The sequence below is a fragment of the Cyprinodon tularosa genome, unplaced genomic scaffold (genome assembly GCF_016077235.1).
Source record: "Cyprinodon tularosa strain WSP-4 unplaced genomic scaffold, ASM1607723v1 ctg37, whole genome shotgun sequence".
In the NCBI taxonomy this organism is placed as follows: Eukaryota; Metazoa; Chordata; class Actinopteri; order Cyprinodontiformes; family Cyprinodontidae; genus Cyprinodon; species Cyprinodon tularosa.
The window spans coordinates 1102989-1126599 of record NW_024039085.1 but is presented as its reverse complement, the minus strand read 5'-3'; the positions used below and the strand labels follow the sequence as shown (position 1 = coordinate 1126599).

At 38.1% G+C, this 23611-nt stretch overlaps 1 long non-coding RNA gene across 1 annotated transcript; it reads left to right on the top strand.

Moving 5' to 3' along the window:
• Positions 1-19787: 19787 nt before the first annotated feature.
• LOC119790759 lies at positions 19788-22137 on the top strand. The gene is made up of 2 exons (XR_005281770.1): positions 19788-19947; positions 21702-22137. It is a non-coding gene; the product is annotated as an uncharacterized LOC119790759 (long non-coding RNA).
• Positions 22138-23611: the final 1474 nt, after the last annotated feature.

The window sequence follows — 23611 nt, the reverse complement described above, 5'->3', positions numbered from 1 at the left end:
TTTAAAGTTTTCTAGTGCTTTTAATAGTGTTCTGATTGCCTGATCCGTACAAGTTTCTGCATTCGCACCTTTGAGCCTACCTGCCCCAGTTCTGATCTGTATGCCTGACCTGTCTTTGGATTCTGTTGGATTCTATTGTGGACTGAACCTGGATCTTCCTCTTGACTTCACCCTGTGGATTATCCTGCCCTCCTCCGTCATCTACTTGGATCTGATCTCCTGTCAGTTCTGTGTCCTTCAATGCTTCAGTGTCTGGAACTCTCTGTGCGGCAAGCGCTGTGTCTTGTCAGCTGAATGGCTGGTATCAACCTCATTCTCTGGGCACGCTCTGAACTCTAAATCAGGTTAGTGACTCACATGTTCAGATCATCCTCTGTCAGGTTTTCGTGGTCACTTCTGTGTTTCCTCTCGCCAGAGTTACCTGCCTCAATTAATAAACACTTTTCAAGTTATCCCACTGTCTGTCTTGCCTGTATACTGGGTCCATCTGTCATTACATTTCAGGCATGTTTTATTTGGGTTTCTGTACACATGGTTTATAAAAAATATAAATTTATAACAGCCATAAGATTTGCTGATTTGCTTTATGTACAACAAGTGTACCTAAGACATGAGCTGCTCAATATAATACCTCATTGCAGAAGGGCTTAAAGGGCTCTATCATTAGCAGCAAACTTCTTTCAGAAAAGACAAAGAGCATAATAATCTACCCTACTCAGAGCCTAAACTTTGTTAGTCAATTTGTCAAAGATCCCTTCACCAAGTTTGAGAGAAGTTGCTTGTTACATATCAGATTTGCTCGTTACATTATAGCACCTTCAGGCGTGCAGTTCGGATCTCTAACAAAGGACAGAGAATTGATCTAAATATACCCACAAAAAAAAAAAAAGCAATAACACTTTGAGGGAAAAAAAAAACCTGGATAGAAATGTCTTTGCCAGATAAACAAAAAGTAACTCCGCTCACCAAAGTGTCAAGTTTCTATGACTACACACCTACAGCTTCATATATCTGGAAGTAATTTCATTTGCAAATGAAGCTAACACCAGCGGGCTTATCTTAAGAGAGGGCACAAAACCGCTTCTGGTACACCAGTAGCTTTCTGTCATTTATATTTTCTAAGTAAAAAAAAAAAAAAAAGAAAAAACTGGAGTAAGCTCATCCACCTTCTATCTTTTCGACGCTTTCAAGTGGTTGCTGTTGCTGGAATCATGACAGAGAGCGCATGGGTGGGCCTGCATGTGGGTGAGAGCTTTCCAGGTAGAGAAAGAGACTGTAGTCTGTAGGTGGAGGTTAAATTCTGAGTCAAGAGCCGGATAAAAGAATAAGGTTAAAACTGTTTAGTTTGGCTGTACATTCAGCATATGGATAATTTGCATACTTAATCTAATATGACTCAAACTGGACAAAGGTGATAAGCATTTTTTTTCTAGCTAGCAACAAGGATTTTTGTTTCACAACCTTCAGTTGTATTGGGCAGGAAACTAACAGGATGCACATTTGAAGGAAAATATCTATTGAGGAATTTTAGTGGGGAGGAAAAAAAGGAGGAGGTCTGCAAGGTTATTGGAGAAAAAGCATAAAGAAGTATAGAACAAAATGGACAGCAAGATGGCCTGAAGAAAGCAACGTAAAAAAATAAAAAATAAGATAAACCTATGAGCTACTGCAGTGTTTAATTTCAATTTGGGATAAATAAAGTTTTTTTTTTTTTATTGAATTGAATAAGTGTAAATCTACCTTAATGGGTGGGTGGGAATAAAAAACTTTAGGTAACCATAGCACTTTCTACTCATGATTACACACTAGAGGCAGATGAACAAATCAATCCTGGCCGTGAGCGCCTACAGCTGGAGGAGTGTTTGCTGCAACCAATACTCAGTATAATATAAAGTTAGACAGATAGTCCACTAATTAATCTGTTAACATTATATGATATGTTTTCAAGGAAGACAGGTTAGTTTGCTACCACTGAGAATAAGGAAGTAAGAAATATGTGTTTGTATTTTGCCTTTCATAGCAATTTTATCCATTCTAGGGAAGAAAATAGCCATTTCCACAGCTCAGATCTGTAAGTTTAAGGTTGTAAGTGTTTATATGTTGTAATCTTTAATCAAATTACTTGATTAGTTGTTAGAAAATTCAATTAGACAGGAGCTATGAACAAATTATACAAATGCTATGCTGTCTAAAAGCTGTGTTCAGTAAAAAAAAAAAGCTGACAACACCACACTACACCAGGAAGCAGAAAATATAGTTATTTAGAACTTTGTCAAAACCTCTTCATGATATTCAAGAGCAACAGTAATTTCTTTCCTGAAGTTTTTCTACAATCTGCTGATAGTGGTGATACTGTTTGTATGAACTGAATGACAGGATGTCTCTTGATATTTACATCTGCAAAACCGTGGTAGCAGAAGCTGCTGGTCACTCACCCTGTTTCCCACGTAGATCCATCTGTTTAGTTACAAGTTTCCTTAGGTTGTCAAAGAAAATCAATTTACTTGACGGGGAGTTTTTGTCCACTGTTGCTTCTGTGTTTGATCCACTGGGATTTTTCTCCCTTCTCATTCAGCTGGGAAAGCAGATTTTGCAACAAATGTGTCAGGATAAACTAAACTCTCCCTGAAGAAAGGATAGAGAATACCCCATCATTTCTTTACTGAGTAGAAAGAATGGACACACTGAAGAATTTCCACAGAAGTTCAACACTATAAAACATTTTGACTGGAATACAAACTGCTGTTGTTTGACCAACAATGTAAGGCAGGCTATAAAATACTTGGGTGTAAAATATTTACAATGATTCAAATCTGAGTCTTATTAATAAACAATAGCAGATTTAGAAAGTATCGTGATACAATTTTTTATGTCATTGTCAGTTCCTGATTTGATAAAATCAGTGAACGTGATCTCATTTAAACCTTATTCAGCAAAACTTTATAGCGACAACTGTTAACTATCGTGAGGCAAGCAGATTACAAAGCAACTGTCATATATTCTAAAATAACCGGCAGGTCTTGGTTCCTACTTCCTAAACACTTCATATTGATAAGAGATTTAATGGATTTTATTCTGATTAAGAGTCACCATCTCTACTCAACCTGATTTCCTTGTTTCTCTGAAAAGGCATTTGGATAGACCCTCTCTGAGTGACATTTCTAGGCCATTAACAACCTGCGTCAGCGATGAATTCTATACAAGTCAATCTCACAATGCGGCATTTAAGCTATTCAGTTAATGGAGGTGCCCACAGCCCTGTCCTTGCAAAAAGAGCTCATGTAAAAAACAATAGAACATGAAGCAGAGTCAGATCATGTCAAGGTTTTTACTATTACTAAAAAGGGATAACAAGCTCTTTGTTTGTCAAAACTAATAGAGTTACTGAGAGGGGAAATATTTTCTTTGTTTCTTCAATAGAATCAAAGTCATAAATAATAAATACAGGGAAAATACAGTCTTTTAGTCTACAGGCTAAATACAGGCTTTTTAGTCTTTTTACATATCCTCCTGGTTAGATGTGAAAGGGTTAACATATTATAAATTAAAAACAATAAAATAATAGAAACACAACTGATTACCACCTGCACAGGCTAAATGATTATCGTCTATTATGTTAGGTTCTAATCAGTACAGTAGCTTGTTATTGCAAGGGGCTAATTGGCCAAGCCCAGGCCAGCCAGTCTTTTCACTGTGGCATCTGGCCATGTGGAATTCCACTTGCTTGAGTTAAAACCATCTCAGTTTTACAGAAAACAGTCCAAAATAAAGGAACCACCCCATAAGCAGCAGGGAAGAAGCCACAACTAATTTGAATTTGGGCTGATGGAAAAAGGCACCTCTAAGGCACCCTACTGCAAAGTCAACAATAGTTAAGAAGCTCTTTTTATAATAACTCGATTCACTAAAATAAACATCATATACATTGCATGCAGACTGATGTGATCCACTATATTGTTTTCGGCCAACAGCTACAGAAAAATTTAAAATTTCATCAGATCTATGCAAAGCAAATTTTCAATACAGAAATGTAGGTTAAATTAATAAATATGTTTAGCAGATAAAAGATAAAAGCTCATTCGAATTGCTGCATGCAATTTACTGAATATGACTTTGCATGTAAGGTATCTAGGAAAGATTTCTATAAATTTGATTTTGGTGCAGCTTCTTAAAGCTCCTAAAAGGAGTTTAAACCGCTTTCAAAATAATGTTAATTACTAATTTAATGCTAAATATTTTAGTTATATGAGTTAATTGTATCACTCCTGGAAAATTAAACAGAGCTGCTCTCCCCTCATTAGGGTTTGCACCCATCAGTGCCCCAATCACCACTAGCATGAAAGAGAACATTTAGCTTGAGTTACAGCAACAAGTTGGACAGGGCAACTGGCACTAAGAAATAGTCCACCTGGTCCTTTTGTACACAGCCTGATATGAGGAGAAACACTACAGGTTTGAGGTAAGATGGATGTGACATCCACTTCTATGATGAACAACAGCAGCAAGAGGAGCAGTAAAAGAGGGTGAATGAGCTAGAAAGCAATGAGTGAGAAAGCAATGCAGTACTGTATATTATAAAGTTAATTTATGACTATTTCAATTTGAGCTTTCCAGCTAGTATTGTAATTAAAGGGGGTACAAAGGGGTTTCCTCTTGCTGTAGGAAACCTGCAACCTTTTTTGAATCCCCTTAAGTTTAGAGCTCTGTTTTTCCTATGGACCCCCCCTCCTATAGATAGGATACTTTGCACTGAAGAGCTTGACGTGGTCGGAAATTTATTTGCAAATCCCAGATCCCAGTGGCCCTCTTCATTGCTATCTCTATTCAATGTTTTTTTTAATTCCGTATTTTTTTGCAGGGGGGATTTGAGAATTTCACATAACAAAAGATGGGATTCATTCATTGCTAAAAATAGCAAAGGCAGAGTGAATCCCCTCAGGTGTAGCTGCACGTGTTCACAAATCAGCATCCGCTTGGATGGTGACAGCATTTGTGAAAAGCCTATTATGGTTGATGGGCTGGAGTGATAACTTGTTTACGGTTCTTGTGGCTGATGAGTGCGTACATTATGCATGGTTCACAATTTACAGTATTAGCCTTAGGTAGTAAGGAAATGCTATCTCACCATTTACCCCACACAATACAATTTGTCAGTTGTTCAGTGATCAAAGCACAGATCCATTTGCATGTAAATGTGCTGCAGTAACATTACTAGTTCTAAATATATTTATTGAGTCTTCTAATAGTACGTAATATTACTACTGGTTAACAAGTACAACCATGAGTTATCTTTGTATGGATACATGATAAATATATATGAAATATTGACATTTTTAAAATTAATCAACACAGATGTTTAAAAACCAGATAGCAACCTAAAACAGTGAGTGCACCTGAGTGCAAATGATTCACAAACATGACCCTAAAAGATAGAGACAGGTTTAATAAGAGGAGATAGCCTGTTGTTCATCTCTTAAGATCAGTTAAAGTTTCTCATATTCGTATAATTTCTGAATTACTTCTCATTAGGGGCTTCAGCTGACCCAATACTATACAGGGGCACAATAGGGCACCAAACGAAATGCAAGCACACAATTGTGTGTAAGCAAAAAAGTCTTTGGGCAATTGTTTATTTAAAAAAAGCATGGGCACAGATAATTAATGCAAGCACACAAGCAAATATTTTATAGCACTTATTTATTATTATAAAGCATTGTAAATAAATTGTACAATCAGATTGTTATTTTCTGCATCATTAAATATCTACCTGAATCAAACTAAATTGAATTGGCCAACTTGTGAGCTTAACTGTATATCTCTAATCCACTACTGATAAAGGCACAATTTATATTCATTAAATATCTGTCAGCAAACATGAAGCTAAAAACTGAAAACTTGAAATGTGCAACTGTAAAAGGGAAAACAAAAAAACACCTCAACATACATACATGGCTGTGTTTGATGGTGTGATGGTGATGAGCCTATGAGGTGTGTATATCATGGCCAGAAAGATGGGAGAGCTGGGTGTTCATTTTTGTAACAGTAAATGGTAGCGTCTCAGCCAGTGGAAGCTGGTGGAGATTTCTCCAGGGGAGGCTATCAATTCAAAATAGATGTACATGTATACTAAAAACCAGTCAAACGTATACTAAGTTATCACACCAGTATATTCATATGAATGCCAACAACAAAAAACATCAGAAAAACAAAACATAATTTCATGAACAGCTTTACATTTTGTACATAAATCTTGCTTTTGTGAAGGTAAATCTGTGTTTTGCATGATCCAATATTGTGTCAAAAACCTAAAAAAAATCATGTACCAGTTTAATAATGGAGAGGCTCTTAGTCAGCTTTATATTTTTTTAATACATAAAAACTACTTATTTTCTGACAATGTGTTTATTTATGAGCAACTATGCAGATTAACAAACATATAGAAAAAGTACACTATATTATAATAATTTTTATGTGAATCCCAGATTGTTCATTCTTCTTTGCCTTTTCTAAAAAGTGCTTTAAATCAGTCCTGCCTGTCTTTATCCATACTGGGTCAGATCCTGACATTTGAAACAGGAGGGAGGGAATGCAGGATAAAGCTACATGCTACTAGCCAATCCTTCTTGCTGAACCAGGTCCTGGAAAAGGACGTTTCTTGGCACCTTTTCTCTCTCTCTCCAATGGGTCTCCAGCCCCTGCAACTCGACCTGTCAATCACCCGCAAAACGTCTGCACTGTGGGAGGTGGTGAGCAAAACCACTTCCTGTCAGCTCAGGGTGCAGACGATGAGAGATGAGCTGTAAAAGTGGAAAATTAATTAATTTAAAAATCAGTGCCCCAGGTATACCTCAGATATCCACAAAGGGGCACGTGTCCCTGTGAAAAGGGTCTGCTGACGCCAATGCTTCTCATAATGGTCCCTTAGGAGCAAGAGATAAGATAAATAGAAATATCACAAGCACATAAGGAGACTGACTTTAAACAATTTGGATCAAGGGTAGACAGGCCTGGATTAAAACCTGCAACAGTCAGCCAAAGAAGGTGTAAGGCCTTTATACAGAGACACACATTTTAACCTCTGCTCCACCACATAATCAAGTGAGCAATGGTGGTTGCTGCTCTTTGAAACCAGGGGGGCTCAATGTCGAAACACATGAAACACATTAATACAACAAGTAAAAATAGCTGTTGTGATCTGCTCTGAAATAACAAACTCCATAAACTGCAGCAACAGTTCAGCATAAGAGGACTGTTCTGACTGAATGTTCACTTTTCCCTCTCGACTCATGAGGAAATTTTCGTCGCTGTCTGGTCACTGTCAGTCAAAAATCTTTAAGTATGTTTGAACATCAACAGCGAGCAGCCAGCTTCACCACCTGCCCCTGCTCCATAGAGCCTCTAAGAGGCTGAGCCTCTCTGGAACTGTTGTATTTTGGTGTGTTAGCCATTCTGGTCTCTACTTTCTCCCTGCTTACATCAATAGACTGAGGCTCAAATCTCATCAGGGATTTTTCATAGAGACTGACAGGCAGCATTCTGCTACTCCAGAGCAGAGGAGAGATGGCATCTGAGAGCTGAATGAACAGCTTGTTAATGCAAAACATGCTCATGAAATCAGGTACATTTTAGATCATATGTAATTTATTTTAATGACTACATTTATGAAGTTTGACAGTGCATATTCACAATAATTTTATTAAATTCACAGGGGAGGTTTAGCCTCCTCAGTATTCAATGAGAAATTGTCACTAAGATAGGGCTTCCAAGCTATTATATCAAATTTAGACACATTTCAAAATGGAGCAACGTATCTAATTTTTCTCTTAGCTGAGGTCAGGAAAAGAGAGAGAGGAAAGATAATTTTTTGAGCTCGCACAATGCTCACTGTGAGATTTATTTCTCAGAAGAACTTGAAAAGGCTGAGGGAACCGGTTTGGTCGTGCTTGGTGCTCATTAGGAGATGTAAATGTGATGTAAATGTGACTGAAGAGACCTGAGCTTCAATTTTGCTTTTCTAGATTTCCTGATTTTTGTTGTGTGCTATCCCCAGTTTAACACCTTACATTTGCTGTCACATTGTGTGTGTTCTATAGGGATGAAGTCAAGACCAAGACCAGACCTTCCTAGAACGAGACCAAGGCTGATTTTTTTTTTTATTTTAATAGATATTTCAGAAAATTATTTTTTGTACACTACTAAATACATTTTGTTTTTAACAATAGGTTAATTAATCAACTGAAATATATTTTTTTCTATGGAATTAATGACTTAACATTGTACATCATGACAAACTAAGATTAAATTAATAAATGCAGCCACTACTTTTTTATTTACCAACCGTTAAAGTCACATTGCTAATAGGAAAAAAAAGTCAATTGTCACATTTGTAGCAGAAGTGGAAACATTTAATTTTACATGGATTATGACCTTAAACAGCAAAGGCCAACTGAATTCATGTCATTGGTGTCACAGTCTTGGCTTTGTTATATTTTCTTTTGAGTATTCTGTTTCACTTTGTTCCATGTTTTCTAATTTTATTGGTTTAATTCTTATTTTGTTGTGTTTTCTGGTTATTTTCAGTTTTCAGGTCTTTTTTTGTTGCCCTCTGCTGCCCTCTTGTGCTCTCTTTTTTCCCTAGCTCCTTTCCTGTTCTGCTCTGTTTCACACCTGCTCCCAATCTGCTCGTTAGTCCTCTCTTTGTTTCAGTCTCCCATAAATACACTCTCTGTTCAGTTCCTCAGTGCTGGTTACTCGTCAAACTTCCTCCAACTCCATCTCTCCCTCCTCGAGATGGTCTTCCCCCCTGATGTCTCCATGTTTTCTGGTTTGTTTAACTTTTTTCTTGTTGGATTTATTTTTTGATTTTTGGATTCCTGCCTCAGTTGTTTGAAAACACTTCATTAAATCTTGATATACTGTATATATATTGTTTATTCTTAATGAACCTTTTTCCTCCCTGTTTGCACCTTCTGTAACTTCTATGCCAATATGTGACGAGTGAATTTCTCCGCTGTGAGATCAATAAAGTTCCTCTAATCTAATCTAATCTAAATCATCAAGAAAGCCGCCTCTGCATTTGGGTCCTCACACCACAACCAAATCCTGACAGTTAGCTTCATCGAATGAGTTTCATCATTCCCCATTCACCTGCTGATACAGTAAGTTTTGCATGAGCATTAATGCTGGTAGGCTTGTTCTTTACTGCACACATCCCCCTAGTATCTCCCAGGACAGTGGCTTGCACAAAGATTTATGGGGGCAGGTACTCAGGTTGGAAAAAGGGCACCTTATACGTTGTATGGAGATGTCAACAACCAGACTGATGCCGACGTTTAACCATCCTCTCCAGTCCATAAGTAGCATTACCACATTGATGTCAATTAAATAAATAACAATTTAAAATCAACTAATATATAAACAAACCTGGAAAAACAATAGACTAGATGTTTTTATTCTTTAACATTTTTCATTTATGTGAAACAAAGAACAAAATTGAAGGCTAGAGCCCAAAACAATAGAAAGAAACATGATTTACAGGAATTTACTGCTCTGAGTTATCAGGTGCAGAGAACAGATTATGCTGTACAATACAGTTGCTTTTAGGTAAATAGGCTTGTTTAGTTATCTGGCTGGTTAGCTAGTCAATTCAAGACTCTATTGAGGTGGTACTATATCTCATGGAGAAAAATTGCAAAAATCTAAACTCTTGAAACCCTTATAAATGCATAAATGGTATTTTGAACCAAAGACTAAAAAATATATATAAAAAAAAAAAACTATTACAGGACAGCATTTTTTGTCTAGAGGGGAAAAGGGCAGGTGCTCTAGCACCACCTAGTGTCTATATGTGCACGTCCCTGTGCCAGAATTTAAGGTAGGAGTCGGGGGACGTTATCATAGTGCCCTAGACAAGAAGCAGCTTTGGGCAGCTGTCCATGTTGCCCATCTCAAGGTGCATCCAGACCCAAAACTGTGTCCTTGCAAGCGTGGTGGATTTACATAGTATCCCTATGCAAACTGCACGGGAAAGCTGCTGTGAGACAGTTTAATCAACTCTGAGGAGGTCCACTCAGAGTTGAGCACGTGTATAACAAGTATGAAAAACCATTATCAGTGGAGCTGTCATGGTTTTGGTTATGTTTTATCTCTGAGTTTTCATTGGTCTTATTCTTCATTCTTGTGTTTTAGGTATTTTTGATTGGATTTCAGTTCTTAGATATTTCCTGTTTACCCTCTTGTGTAAGTTTCCTTTTCCCTAGCTCCCTTCTTGCGTCTGTTCACACCTGCTCCCAATCTGCTAATTAGCCTGGTCTTTGTTTCTCTCTCCCATTTACTCTCCTCCTGCTCAGTCACTCTTTGCTGGTGTGTCGTCATTAATTTGTCCCCTTCCTGTTGTGAGTATTCCTGGTTTTCAGCATTTTTGGATTTTTGTGGATTTATGTGTTTGGATTTTTGCTTATGTTGAACTTTTGTGATTAAACCTTAAAGTAAACTCCTTCAGCTCAGTCTACATTTGGGTCCTCCTGTCATACCTCCCCCTTGTGACAGGAGCCATTATCAGTAGAGCCCCAATTTGACTAGTCACCATGGGTCACTCCACTGGAACTAGACATTTTAAAGCAGAAATGAAAAAAATATTGGAGAATGTGTTTAAAAGACAGGCAAAACAGCACTACAGCTGCAAATGAGATAAAAATGGCTAAGGAGAAGATTGCTGCTCGAGTCAATGCCTAAGTTTTTCTGAAGTGCTCCATAGCAGGCTGTTTTTACATTTATTAAAAGCAGTCTCCACTCTGTTGTTCCATTTGTAGATCACTAAAATAAGATTTGTCCAGGTCAAAATCAAACTAGTCATCAGAACTGTAATAACTTGTTTTGATTACATTTCTCCTCAGCAGAAACTAAATTTCAGAAAGTAAAAAAACAAAACTGTACTGGTAAGATTTATATAACAAGACATGCTAACACATTTTAAGTGACCGTTTTGACATTTTTCAGCTTGGCTGAATTTGTATTAATGATATCTGAAATATCTTTCTTCATGGAAAATGATACAAATGATGATCAGTAACAATAGGAATATGGAGATCTAAAATTAATTTCTATAAATCCAGAATGTTTATTCTAGATGTCATATTGTTTGAAATGGTCATTTACAGTAGAGCATTTTTGGAAATGTTTTTTCAGATATCAGAAATGCATATTCAGTCAAACTAATGCATATCAAATTGGCCTGACATAGTCTGTTGTAAACACAATAACATTAGCGAGGAAAAACAAGTTTATTGCTTGAATGGTAGTGGATCAGTTATTTATTTAGGTGAAATCATCCATCTTTGGTGAAGATGGAGTAAAAGAAAATGTTATTCAAACAGGTAGGACCTGTGCATTAATGGGTTCCTCCTGATTTTGATTCTGTCTTCCATCACACAGCACATACTAAGTGGCTATTTGCAGTCGCTTAGTATTTACTGTGTTAGTATTTTCCAATGTGTTTAATAAATGAATTAATAATCAATCATCATAAATCAACAATCATAAATTAAAAATTGTATCTATTTTAATGTTCAAACTGTAACTCATCGTGTTTTTGTTTTGTACAAGGTTGTTGGTTTGAAATATTATATAATTATTAGATTGATTTATCTATTATTATTTGTTAATTTTCTGAAATACTTCCTTCAAATACCATCCCATTAAATGTAATTTTTAGTGGTTATCAGTCCCACATAAGGCTCAGTAGGTGTCACGGTCTTGATTCTGTAATGTTTTTCTTTACATATTTTCTAGTTTTATTGGTTTAATTCCTATTTTGTTGTATTTTCTGGATATATTTTAGTTCTCAGGTTTTCTTTGTTGTCCTCTGTTGCCCTCTTGTGTGTGTGTGTGTTCCTTTTCCCTTGGCTTCCTCATTGTCTCCACTCACACCTGCTCCTTATCTGCTCGTTAGCCCTGTCTTTGTTCAGTCAGCCATAGATGCTCTCCTCTACTGCGACTCTTGGCTGGTTCCATGTCGTTGCTCGGCTCCTCGTTGCTTTTGTCTTACTACCTTGTCCGTCCCTGGCTCCTTGGCTGCTCGTTATTTCCCCTGAAGTCTCCATGTTTTTGGATTGTTAACTTTTTAGTTGGATTTTTGGATTGCTGCCTCTGTTACCTGTGTTTACTCATTAAGAGTTACCTCTGCCTCTCACCCATTTGCATTTGGATCCTCAAACCTCAACCAAATCCTGACAGAAGATTAGTGTCACTGAAAAAATATTTATCCTAACCCTGAAGTTAATAATTTTTTCACATGAAATTAATTGATCTATTTATGTTTAATCTGAAAATAGTTTCCGTAGTTCTAATTGTAAGAAAAAAAAAAGATCTGCACAAACAAATCTCATATCCTGTCAACTGAGTTGTAAAATCCACTCCCTATAAATATTTAAAACCTAATGTGTATAACAAACCCAGCAACTTATTTTTTCTATTGTTCGCACAAAACTATGACAAAAACTCCTGACTTAATCAGGGAATAAAACAATGTGATTGGCTATAAGGAGAGCAGAGACAGAGGACACGCTGAGTTTATTGAATAAAACCTGCTCCTGACCAGGTTAGGTCTGGGAAATATGTTACTACGGTATTAGAAACAGAGGTTCAGTTTCTTTGTGAAATGGAAACTCAATGTTTCCCTGATTTCAGGTTTAGAAAACTTAGAGTTTGCAGTAAACCCGCTTTTTGGGCTTGATGTTACAATCAGAGGTTAGTAAACATCATTAGGAAAACATGAGAATCAGGAGCTGTGGAGGACAAGAAGCTCAGGGCAGAATTGGATAGGACTGAACAGAACTCTGCAGCAACACTAATGCTTGTCACCATTTGGTGAGCGTTAACACACAAATTCTCCTAAAAACATAACCTCTGAGGTGGAGGTAGAAAATGTGAGCTAGAGAAAAATACTCAGTGGGCTATTTGTTAAAATCAACATTTAAAATCAAAGAGATAGTTTGATCTGAAATCGCTGTTTCTCAGCTGATCAAAAGTTTATGATCATAGTCTGCAAAAAAACCCTGGAAAGTAGGCTTTGTGACTAGTCCTACTTTTCCATCTTAATAAATTAGGAAAATCAGTTAGCCATGCTTGATTCAAGTGCTGTTATGACAATCAGCATCTAAAGTCCCAAACTGGTGTTTTCCATTGATCTCTGTATATTAAGTACTTAAAATTGTTTATTTTCCACAACAGCAGAGGCAATTACCCCCTTTAGTCAGACACTCATATCTTCTCCCCCCATCTCACCTTTACACACACAGACACCCACACCCACCCTCACATAAACCAGATATATGTCTTTTTGATGATGCATTGGCAGGGCTTTTGTTATGGAAATTCGAACTTGCAGTTTGTACACAGAATGTTAGAAGACAGATCACATAAGCTTGAACGTTTTATGATGAAATGATCAATTTCAACAAAGGGACATAATGAAGAAAGATTAGAACTCTTTGTAACACTATTAGACTTGCTGAAATTATTTGAGCCCACATTTGTGTCACATTAGCGTAATGCAAGGGGGGAAAAAAACCCATAATGATTCCCTCCCACTTTCTTCCTATCTTTCATGTTGAATTGGATCAAACCCTGAGGCAGAAAGCTCTTAACACACAAAGTACAGCTCCTCATAATTTCATGCTCTTGGAGAAACTGAGCTGGAAAAAACTTTATGCTCTTTTGCTGTAACTAACAGCACTCTGTTTTAAACTTTGATGTGCTTTTACAGTGGTTTTCTTTTCATGCAATGTTAAATAAGAACTGCTGTACGAAACAGGGGGGCCAGGCTTGTCATTTCAGCTTATTAATTGTTTCGTACATTAGATTTGGTTAATACAATGTTGATAGTCTGTTGCAATGAACATTCAATCCCTGCAAAAAACTTTTAGATTTACATGCAAATAAAGGTTAGGTGTTTGAAAAATTTGAGCAAAGTTAAATGAAATACTACTTGTATAAAATCTCTGAAATGTATACGTTATCTATATATAACTTCCAAGTTTGGGTTAGGTTTAGCTTTCATCAGTTCGTGCCAAATGGTAGTGGAGGATTCTGATATGGGTCATAGGGGTCAGTTGCCCAGGGTGAAGAGGAGGGTTTCCTCTAAGGCTCCATTCAGGCAAGGACTGCCACTGTCTGTTAGTTTAAAGGTCTCGGATTTTCACTTTTACACTTTTACAAAGGCCTTGCTTACAATAAATGCAGAAATACTCATATAAAAGTAAGCACACCCTTGTTTGAATCTATATATACACTCACAATAAGAACAGTCTTAAATTTCAGTTATCTAGTCCCCCCGGGCTTTAACTAGGTCAGCATAACCTGAAGTGAACTACAATGCGTGACATAACTCAATCATTACTTATTAAACAATATACTTAGCCAACTCTGAAGAAACTGCCTCCCATAAACTCCATAAAAACACAGAAGTCAGTGACATGCAAAAGGCTATTTTTCTTGCATTATAATTAATGTATTTATATATATTTATATTTATATTTATTTTCCTCTTTATGTAACTCTTCTTTATAACTTTGCCACAGCTAAATAGTTTTTGGGATATTTTGTAATGGATTAGGGCTTGACCATCACAGTACCTTAGACCTAAAGAACTGGGGTGGAGGTAAAGGTTTTGGTTGAGGCACTGACCAAAATTTTAAATTGAAAGAAGAGGAAGTCATTAAAATTCACTATTTGATAATGGATGCATCCTTGGAGTTAGGAATTGATGCAGAGTTAACACAATGCAAGCAAATATCTACAGTCTCCACATGCTTATACGCTAGGAGCAAATCCTGCAGAGTCAATGACTTGATACAATTAGCTGGTTTTCCTTTGATATAAAACTTTTACCAATCTGTCTGATTGAATTGTTTCTTATAGGTGCTGCATAAATAAATGTATTTGAATTGAGTTAAATTAAATATCTGTGCTTTATAGCTATGGGCTTCTGGTGTTCATATTACATCATTAGTATAATACATATAATCAAATAGGATGCTTCACTAAGATGTGTTTATTTCTGTGACAGATTCAGATTTACTGTATTTATCCATTTGGTTGGTACCTCTGGGAAATTTTTTTTCTGGAAAGATTGCAACACAAACAGACAAAATCACTAATACATTACAATACATTTACCGGTAAGAAACTACTTTTCAGGACATGACAGCTTCACCAACCACAAGATTTTGTCCACTTTTTGACATTTGATCATAATCTTTTAAAAAGATATATCGAGTAACAAATTACTGCTTTCATACATCATTTGGGAAAATCTGAAATAGGTCACAGGTGTGTGGCATGGCGCATTCATTACAGTTTACAGCATTTATTTAATTTCCCACAAACCAAAAATTAGAAATGTTTTCTTCTAAAATATTGGAACAACTAATTCGGTAATGGTTATGAGGAAATAATCTAGAATATCTAAACTTACGGGTCTTCAACACGGGGTCCGTGACCCGTAAGGGTTCCACAGGAGCTCTTTCAAGTTGGGCACCGTTTCATTCACAACACCTGTCCCATCAACCAGGAATCAGAATCAGAAATACTTTAATAATCCCAGGGCAAACTTACTTTTGTTACAATACTCCATCTGTAATAGAGTGACTATAGGACCAGTTTGCTATAACACAATTTCATATAATATATATAATTAGGGATCCCTGCTCCATCTCACCATCAGTTTGGATGTCCTTGACCTGGAACACATTGAAGCCCCCTGCTTTTGATCATATATAATAACAAAACTGAAATTGGAGTAAAAATATGAAATGCAATCTGCTCATTTTAATGGAGCAGAATCATGGGTTAGTTTTCGTGTCTTAACATTTGTGCAGAAATCTTTGTAATCACCCGTAACACGGCCACTAGTACACTTGCCTGAAAAAGATCTTAGCTGCAGTCCAGCGTCCTTTATCTTAAATTTATGAAGAACGGGTCCTTATTGTTTTGTTTTTTATTCCTCTAATTTTTAAATGAATAACTGCCATCAGCAATTATATTAATTTTGGAGATTTTGTTTGAACATCGGTAAAGGAAGATGCAGATGCAGGAAGACTCTCAACATATAAGTGTCAGCAAGTTTTTCAATTAAATAACATATAACCCCCATGAACCAGATTTTATGAACATAGGTTAGGTTGGGAATGTAGATTGACTGGTAAACTGAGAGCTTTAGCTTTTGGCTCAGCACTCTCTTCACCACCACAGACTAATACAGCATCAGCAATATGGTGGAAGCTGCACCAATCTGTCTGTCAGTCTTATGCTCAATTCTTCCCTCACCTGTTAACAGACCCCGAATTACAGACCTCCTTCACTTGAGGCAGGAACCCTCCTTCAGCCTAAATAGGGCAGCCATGTTTTTCCGGGTGAGAATCATTGTCTTGGACTTGGAGATGCTGATCTTGAGCCTGGCAGGTTCACACTCCGCTGTGAACCACTCCTGCGCAGGCTGTAGTCTTGGCAGGAGGGATCCAGCAGAACCATGTCAACTGAAAAAAGCAGGGCCGAAATCTGGTGATCCCCAACCCAGGCCCCTCAGGTCCTTAGAAATAAACGGGACCGGTTATAGAGGGTTGACTAAGGCTTTTTGGGCTCAGTTTTAAATTATATATTGTCTAAGTTGGACTTTAAGTCCATGGAGTTATTATTTTATTATTTTTACAGCTAACTAGTTACTCGCTCTATAGCTCACATAAATGCAAAAAATATATAAAGAATTTATTTAAATTAGGAGCCAGAATTATCCAGAATATTCTTTGGTGTACAGAGATGTCTGTACACCAAACTTCCATAGAATGAATTTGTTATCTCCAATCTTTGAAACTATGGTGCATGATTGTTTCTTCTAGAGAAAGGTTGCTGTGTCTCTCTTTAATCCTTATGGTCTTTCACATCCACCAGTCTGTCCTGTTTACTTGTGCCCCTCTCATATGGCAGGAGCCTGTCAGGACCTCAGAACCTTTGACTTAATATTCACATGGATAGATCAGGACGATTTTCAATACGCTTTACTTTAAAAAACCAACAAACAAACAGAGTGAGCAGCTATTGTTAGTAAAGCGGATAACTGGATTCTGTGCAGATATAGGAAACACAAGTCAGTGACTGGATTGTTGGGCTGATCTCAGACGAAGTGAGAAATCCGGGAGGGAGGTTGTCCAGAGTCGAGGTCGGATCCGAACCAGGTTGATTGACTAGAAGATCAGAAAGCCAAAGTGGTACCGAAGGGGAATCCAAGCCGAGATCAATAACATAGTCCAAGTTGGGTACACCAGCACAATCCAGGAAGACAGTTCAAACACAAAAAACTGACAGAGCAGACAATGGCAAGGCAAAAAATTTAATATCCAGAAGCAGAAAACAGGTCAGAGGTCAGAATCACAGAAAAACTTACTTGAATGCCAGAGTTTCTCCCACAAACAGCTTGAATAATCTGTTACTGATGGTAGGCAGGCAAACCACACAAATACCAGAGGGGACCAGGTGGGAATGATCAACGTTAATCAGCCGCCGGGCCAATCAGACAAGTTAGCAGGAGCAAATGAAAAAGCCAACCATCAGCACCAAGACTATGACAGAGTGTTGGTGCGTACTGCCCAGTCTTATTAAATTCATTGTTTCTCTGTTTAACTGTCGAAGAAATAAAGTAAAGCCCATTTTTTTTGGCTCATAAAGAAATCTATATAATATACTTTTTTTTTAAAGGCCTATTTTTTTCCACAAATTGTTTAAAAGAGATTTTCAGATTGCTGGCCAGATTACAGCTTCATCTACTTCTTTCTTTATTTGATCTAAATGGATGAAAAACTATTACTGGCCAAGTTCCCAGGCTTGATAGTAAGTAGCCTTGTGATGAACTCCAATAAAACTTTTCAATTACAAAGTGAGGGATCCCATTAGTCTAAGATGTGTTAAGTGCAACTGAGCCTTTGTTTAAAGAGATTTAAGCTAGGTAAACAATAATTAAAGATGTTAACTGTGCATTTACAGACAACATCCTATAATCATTAACTGAGTCAGTAGAGTATAATCGACTATAGTTAATTAAACCTTTTTAACATGATATCTCTTCACTGAGATTCCTATAATGGCTGAATTCATCTAACCCAAAGATCATGAAGATATTAATACAATGTTTTTTTTGTAATTTTATTTAATTAAGACTAGCAGAACAAAGAAAACAGCTATATATCTGTACTTACTTGGGCCTTTACAGGGTAGCAGGTGAAACTGTGGCAATAATCCTTGCATAGAGAAGAAGTTGTCTTGATTGAGATTTAGGACCTTCTTGTTGTAGGTCAACAGTGTTCAAAACAGATCATCTTACCATATGTTAAACTAGTGCTAGAAGAGCTAAAAAGACCATTATCTCCTACAACTATTCATTATATTAATACATTCTCCTTCGATAATGCAATTTGCGACATTACTACAAGAGTCCTCTAATGGTTTTCATTTTTGGGCAGAGTTTCTTATATTACATGTTGGAATATGTAAAATAGAAAAAAAAAAAAAAAAACAACAACCAGCATCTAGAAATCTCTAAACTCAAAAAATATACCATCAACAGTTAATGCTAATGCAAAGAAAACATGCTGGGGCTGTCTTTGGATTGCAAACAAATGTATGGCACCTGTGTAAAAGCAATAACTGCAAGAGTCATATATTGAGGTAACCCATGGATGAACTACATGAATTTGTATTTTCAGATTTACTGATAAGTTACCAAACAAAATAGGAGTAAAAACCTTTGCATGAAACATAGTACTTTTCGGGGGGTCATGCTTATAATTAGGACCATGCAGAAGATGGTAACACTCTTCCAGCATATGGAAGAGAGTGAATATCTGGTGTTTTCTAGAATAGCAGAATTTTCCATTGATGTTGTGTTCTGATAAATCTGCTCCTACTCGCCAGGTAAAAAGGGCAGATATAGAGAATGTGCATTATTCAAAGACATTCACAGTGAGTAAATGCCATGTGTAAATGGGTTTCTCATGCACTCCTGTGCCTGTGCCGAACTGTTTTAGCTGTAAGACGGAGAGAAGGAAATAAACCCTTACTTTATCTCAGACTATTGAGTTGGTGAGGTGGCTCTGTCTTTTTTTGACTGACAGCATAGCAGGCATAGTCTAACGTTCACCTGAACAAAGCAGATATATATTTGTCCTCATAGCTGAAATAGAGTTGTAGAAAGCTGCAGCTGTTGATTTGTAGTTTGACTCTTACAAATGAATCATTTGAGAAACAGTTCTGACTTTTATCTCCACTTATAGGAATGCAACATACCTAGTCTACAAGTGTTGTTTATAATGTTTTTGATAAAGAAGGTAACAACTTTCGGAGAATGTGTTAGAGTGATAACTATTCTGTGTTTCAACCAGAAGGGTCATAAACTTTTATGACCTCCTGTAGGTCATGAGGCAGAATCACACGGATGTGTGACTTCCATCCAGCCAGTTGGTCAATTCACACTATCTTGTTACCTGCATCCTCCCAGACAATGATTACTGGCTCTTCTGTTTTAGGCCCGCCTGTTTGATGTTGTAAACTGTTAATAAAAGGCTTTGCCATGAAGGGATCTGTGGGAGAAGGTGATGGCTTTCCAAGCCAGCATTCTTCTCTCCACCCGGCACACACTGACGTCACAAAATCCTGTCTCTGTGTTGATCATTTTCCTTTTAATCTTTTAAACTCACATTTCTCTGGATTAAAAACCCAACATTTTTGGTGCCGAAACTCTGGGAGTCAAGATCCAATTGTCCAGGACCGTGCGGGACCAAGGCCAAGAAACTGTCAACAGCCGTCCACCCTTTGCCGGACGGAGCCAATAGGTTGGTCCAGCCCTGCCCTGGACATCCTGGTGACGACTCAAGCTGAGGACTGATCTGCACAGAAACGGTACGCCTAAGGTTTTTTATTAAAAGCTGGTGAAAGCTATAACTAGTTGTAGTCGCTAGAATATTTGACAAACAGGGTTTGTTGTGATAGATCTGGGATCGGTATTCTATGCGTTTTGGTTCAGGGACCCTCTGTGTGAAAGCTATAACTAGTTGTAGTCGCTAGAATATTTGACAAACAGGGTTTGTTGTGGGAGATCTGGGATCGGTATTCTATGCGTTTTGGGTCAGGGACCCTCTGTGTGAAAGCTATAACTAGTTGTAGTCGCTAGAATATTTGACAAACAGGGTTTGTTGTGAGAGATCTGGGATCGGTATTCTATGCGTTTGGGTCTGGGACCCTCTGTGTGAAAGCTATAACTGGTTGTAGTTGCAAGAATATTTGACGAAACCAAGTTTTGTTTACAAGTCTGGGACCTGGGTATTCTGTGCGTTTGGGTCTGGGACCCTCTGTGTTCAAGCTATAACTGGTTGTAGTTGCAAGAATATTTGACGAAACCAAGTTTTGTTTACAAGTCTGGGACCTGGGTATTCTGTGCATTCGAGTCTGGGACTCTATGTTGGTTAAAAAATAAAAAATATTAGGCCTTAGGTGTGTGTTACTGTGTGAAAGTGTGTGAGGAAACAATCGAACCGCTGTGTACTGGACTAAATTCTTTAAAAATGGGACAAGGCAGTAGTAAGAAGGAAATGCCAGGTGATGTTAGATGGATGGTGGCGTGTTGTGGTGGTGACCCAGAGTTTGCCAGAAAGTGGATTGAGAAGGAGGACTGGGATGGAAAGCTGAGAGTTGAGCCGCTGACAAAGATTCAGCAGAAGGTGGAGATGAAGTTGGTGTATAAATCAAAAAGAAAACAAACTAAATACAGAAAAGAATTAGAAGAGTTAAATAAGTGGATTATGCAAGCAAAAAATAGGGAAAGCCAAATACAACAGAAGAAGGATAGAAAGACAGCTACAATTGCTGCTGTAAAAGTTAAAGCTGATGAAGAAACTGTTGTATCCCGTATGCTTCCTCAATATCCTGACCCTAATCAAATTCAAGGGGGTGATGGGGTTCAAGCAGTAGCATCAGCTGCGCAGGAAGGTGGAGATAAACCCCATCATGGTGAATATGAACACAGCCATGCCACTGTTCCTCCTCCAGTGGCCCCACCATCGTGTGGTGATATTGGAGGAGCAGGAGCAGGCCCCCTGTCCGTGTCGTCCTCTGTGGATGGTATGGAACTCAGTGCCGCTGACCATTGTGAGCATGAATTAAGAAGGGATGTGAAGCTTGATTCAAAGTGTTACAGGGATCATTATCAAGTGGAGGCTTGTGGAAGGGGCCCATCTGCCCCTATTTATCCAAGATTGGATGAATTAAAAAAACAAGAACAGGACCAAGATCCTGGGAGGGGGGCATGTGCTTTTCCGGTGTTGGAGGTGGCCAACCCTCATTGTGGTCAATGCACGGGACCCCAAGATGGTGACCCACTGGATTGTGGACCCACTGTTCTTGTGTGTGGGCCATGGACAGATGCAGAGATGCGGACTGCCTGTCGAGGTTTACCTCCAGCCAGACAGAACCCAGTTAAATGGTTCGAGGATGTTAAAAATAGATTGAGAAAATTCATGGCAGAAACAGGAAAGCCATGGGCAGAAAAAGAACAAGATGACATTGACCCGTTAACTAAGTGGATGCTGAAGCTTTTCAGCGACAAAACTGTTCAGAAAACATGTAATCTGCCTAGTGCTCCTTTTGTTTCCCCACAGGAAGGCCTGAAGCCTGGAGACCGAGTGCTGATTAAAATCATCAAAAGGAAAACTTGGAAAGCTCCGAGGTGGGAAGGACCCTACAAAGTGCAACTAACAACCCCCACTGCCGTGAAAATCCAGGAGAGAGACACTTGGATCCACCAGAGTCATTGTAAACTGATTAAAAACTTTCCACAGCAAAAAAGCCCAGTTACTTTCACAGGGACCCCACGACTAAGGTATAGATCTGTGGTGAAGTCCAGCTTCAAAGGGGTTTGGTTTTTTTAGGACCACTCGTCTCAACGCTGGTGAAAAGAACAACCTAACCCAGTCTTTTAGAGTCCGGTTAGTGGGTGTTTCCTTGGACGGACTGGCAAAGATCTGAAAAACCAAAGTGGTTATGCTGCCCGGTGATGACTGTTGGACCGGTGTTCCTAGGAACTCAAACTGACTGTCATCCTACAGTGCCAAGATGTGGTGGCAACATGCAAAACATGTTGCTGAAGATTTGAACAAAACAGACTGTTATGTTTGTACTCATATTCCTACTCCTATGAATAAAATATGAATTGAAAGATGCTGATGTTTTTATGTATAAGAGGAGGGAAATGTTAGAGTGATAACTATTCTGTGTTTCAACCAGAAGGGTCATAAACTTTTATGACCTCCTGTAGGTCATGAGGCAGAATCACACGGATGTGTGACTTCCATCCAGCCAGTTGGTCAATTCACACTATCTTGTTACCTGCATCCTCCCAGACAATGATTACTGGCTCTTCTGTTTTAGGCCCGCCTGTTTGATGTTGTAAACTGTTAATAAAAGGCTTTGCCATGAAGGGATCTGTGGGAGAAGGTGATGGCTTTCCAAGCCAGCATTCTTCTCTCCACCCGGCACACACTGACGTCACAAAATCCTGTCTCTGTGTTGATCATTTTCCTTTTAATCTTTTAAACTCACATTTCTCTGGATTAAAAACCCAACAGAATGCAAACTCCTAAAACCACAAAAAAGGTGTGGAGTCAACAAGGGGAAAACAGTGAAAAAAATCTCCTTACAGTTTTCTTTAATGCAGGATCCCTCTTATAAAGTGGCTTATACACTGAGCAGATAAAAACAAGATTGTGATCTGATTGACTCATAATAGAGCTTAATTTAGAGATATATACATTTCTTATTTGCATAAAACAAGTCCAAAGTTTTGTTTTATCTGATAAAGTGGCTGTCAAAACAATAAGGGACCTGTACTAATAGGATTGAGTCATAGTCAGAGGAGGAGGCCTTGGTGGCCTGATCCATGGACACTTACCCCAAAATCTAACATCCTCCGTAACTGCCCCGCTCCCCTGCATTCCCCTGTGGTTCTCCCAACTTGCTTTACTCCAAGTTCCTTGGAGCTTAAGGAGAGCATGCATGGTAATATTTTTGGTAATAGCACGATAAGATGAACGTTTAATTTAATAAGATATAATTCAAATTCACCAACAGCATCCAGCATACGTGCAGTTTCTGCCTCAAATATTCCTTTAATTTTGGGTCTTTGTAAGAGGGATGCCTAGGATGCTACAAAATTGCGGGGAGAGGCAGACTGCTGGGCTGGGTTTGTTTGCCTCTCCTAGATCAGCCATCTCATGTTGGAGTTTACTGCTATGGATGAGAGTTTTTGCCTTTGCCTTCGGGTAGGAGGCAGGTCTCTGAAAGTTGTTGTGCCTAATAGCAGTATGTACTGTAGTACGAGGCCTTCTTAGCATCCCTGGGGGATGTGTTGGATAGCCCCGCTTCCAGGGATTCCATTTTCTACTGGGGGACTTCATATCGATGTGGAGACAGATGTGAAGCAGTTTGGTTAGTTGTATGGCCACTGCCGTAATCATACAGTCAAATGCTATTGAATAGTTCAGGGAAAATTGTATCAATGTGAAATAGTCAA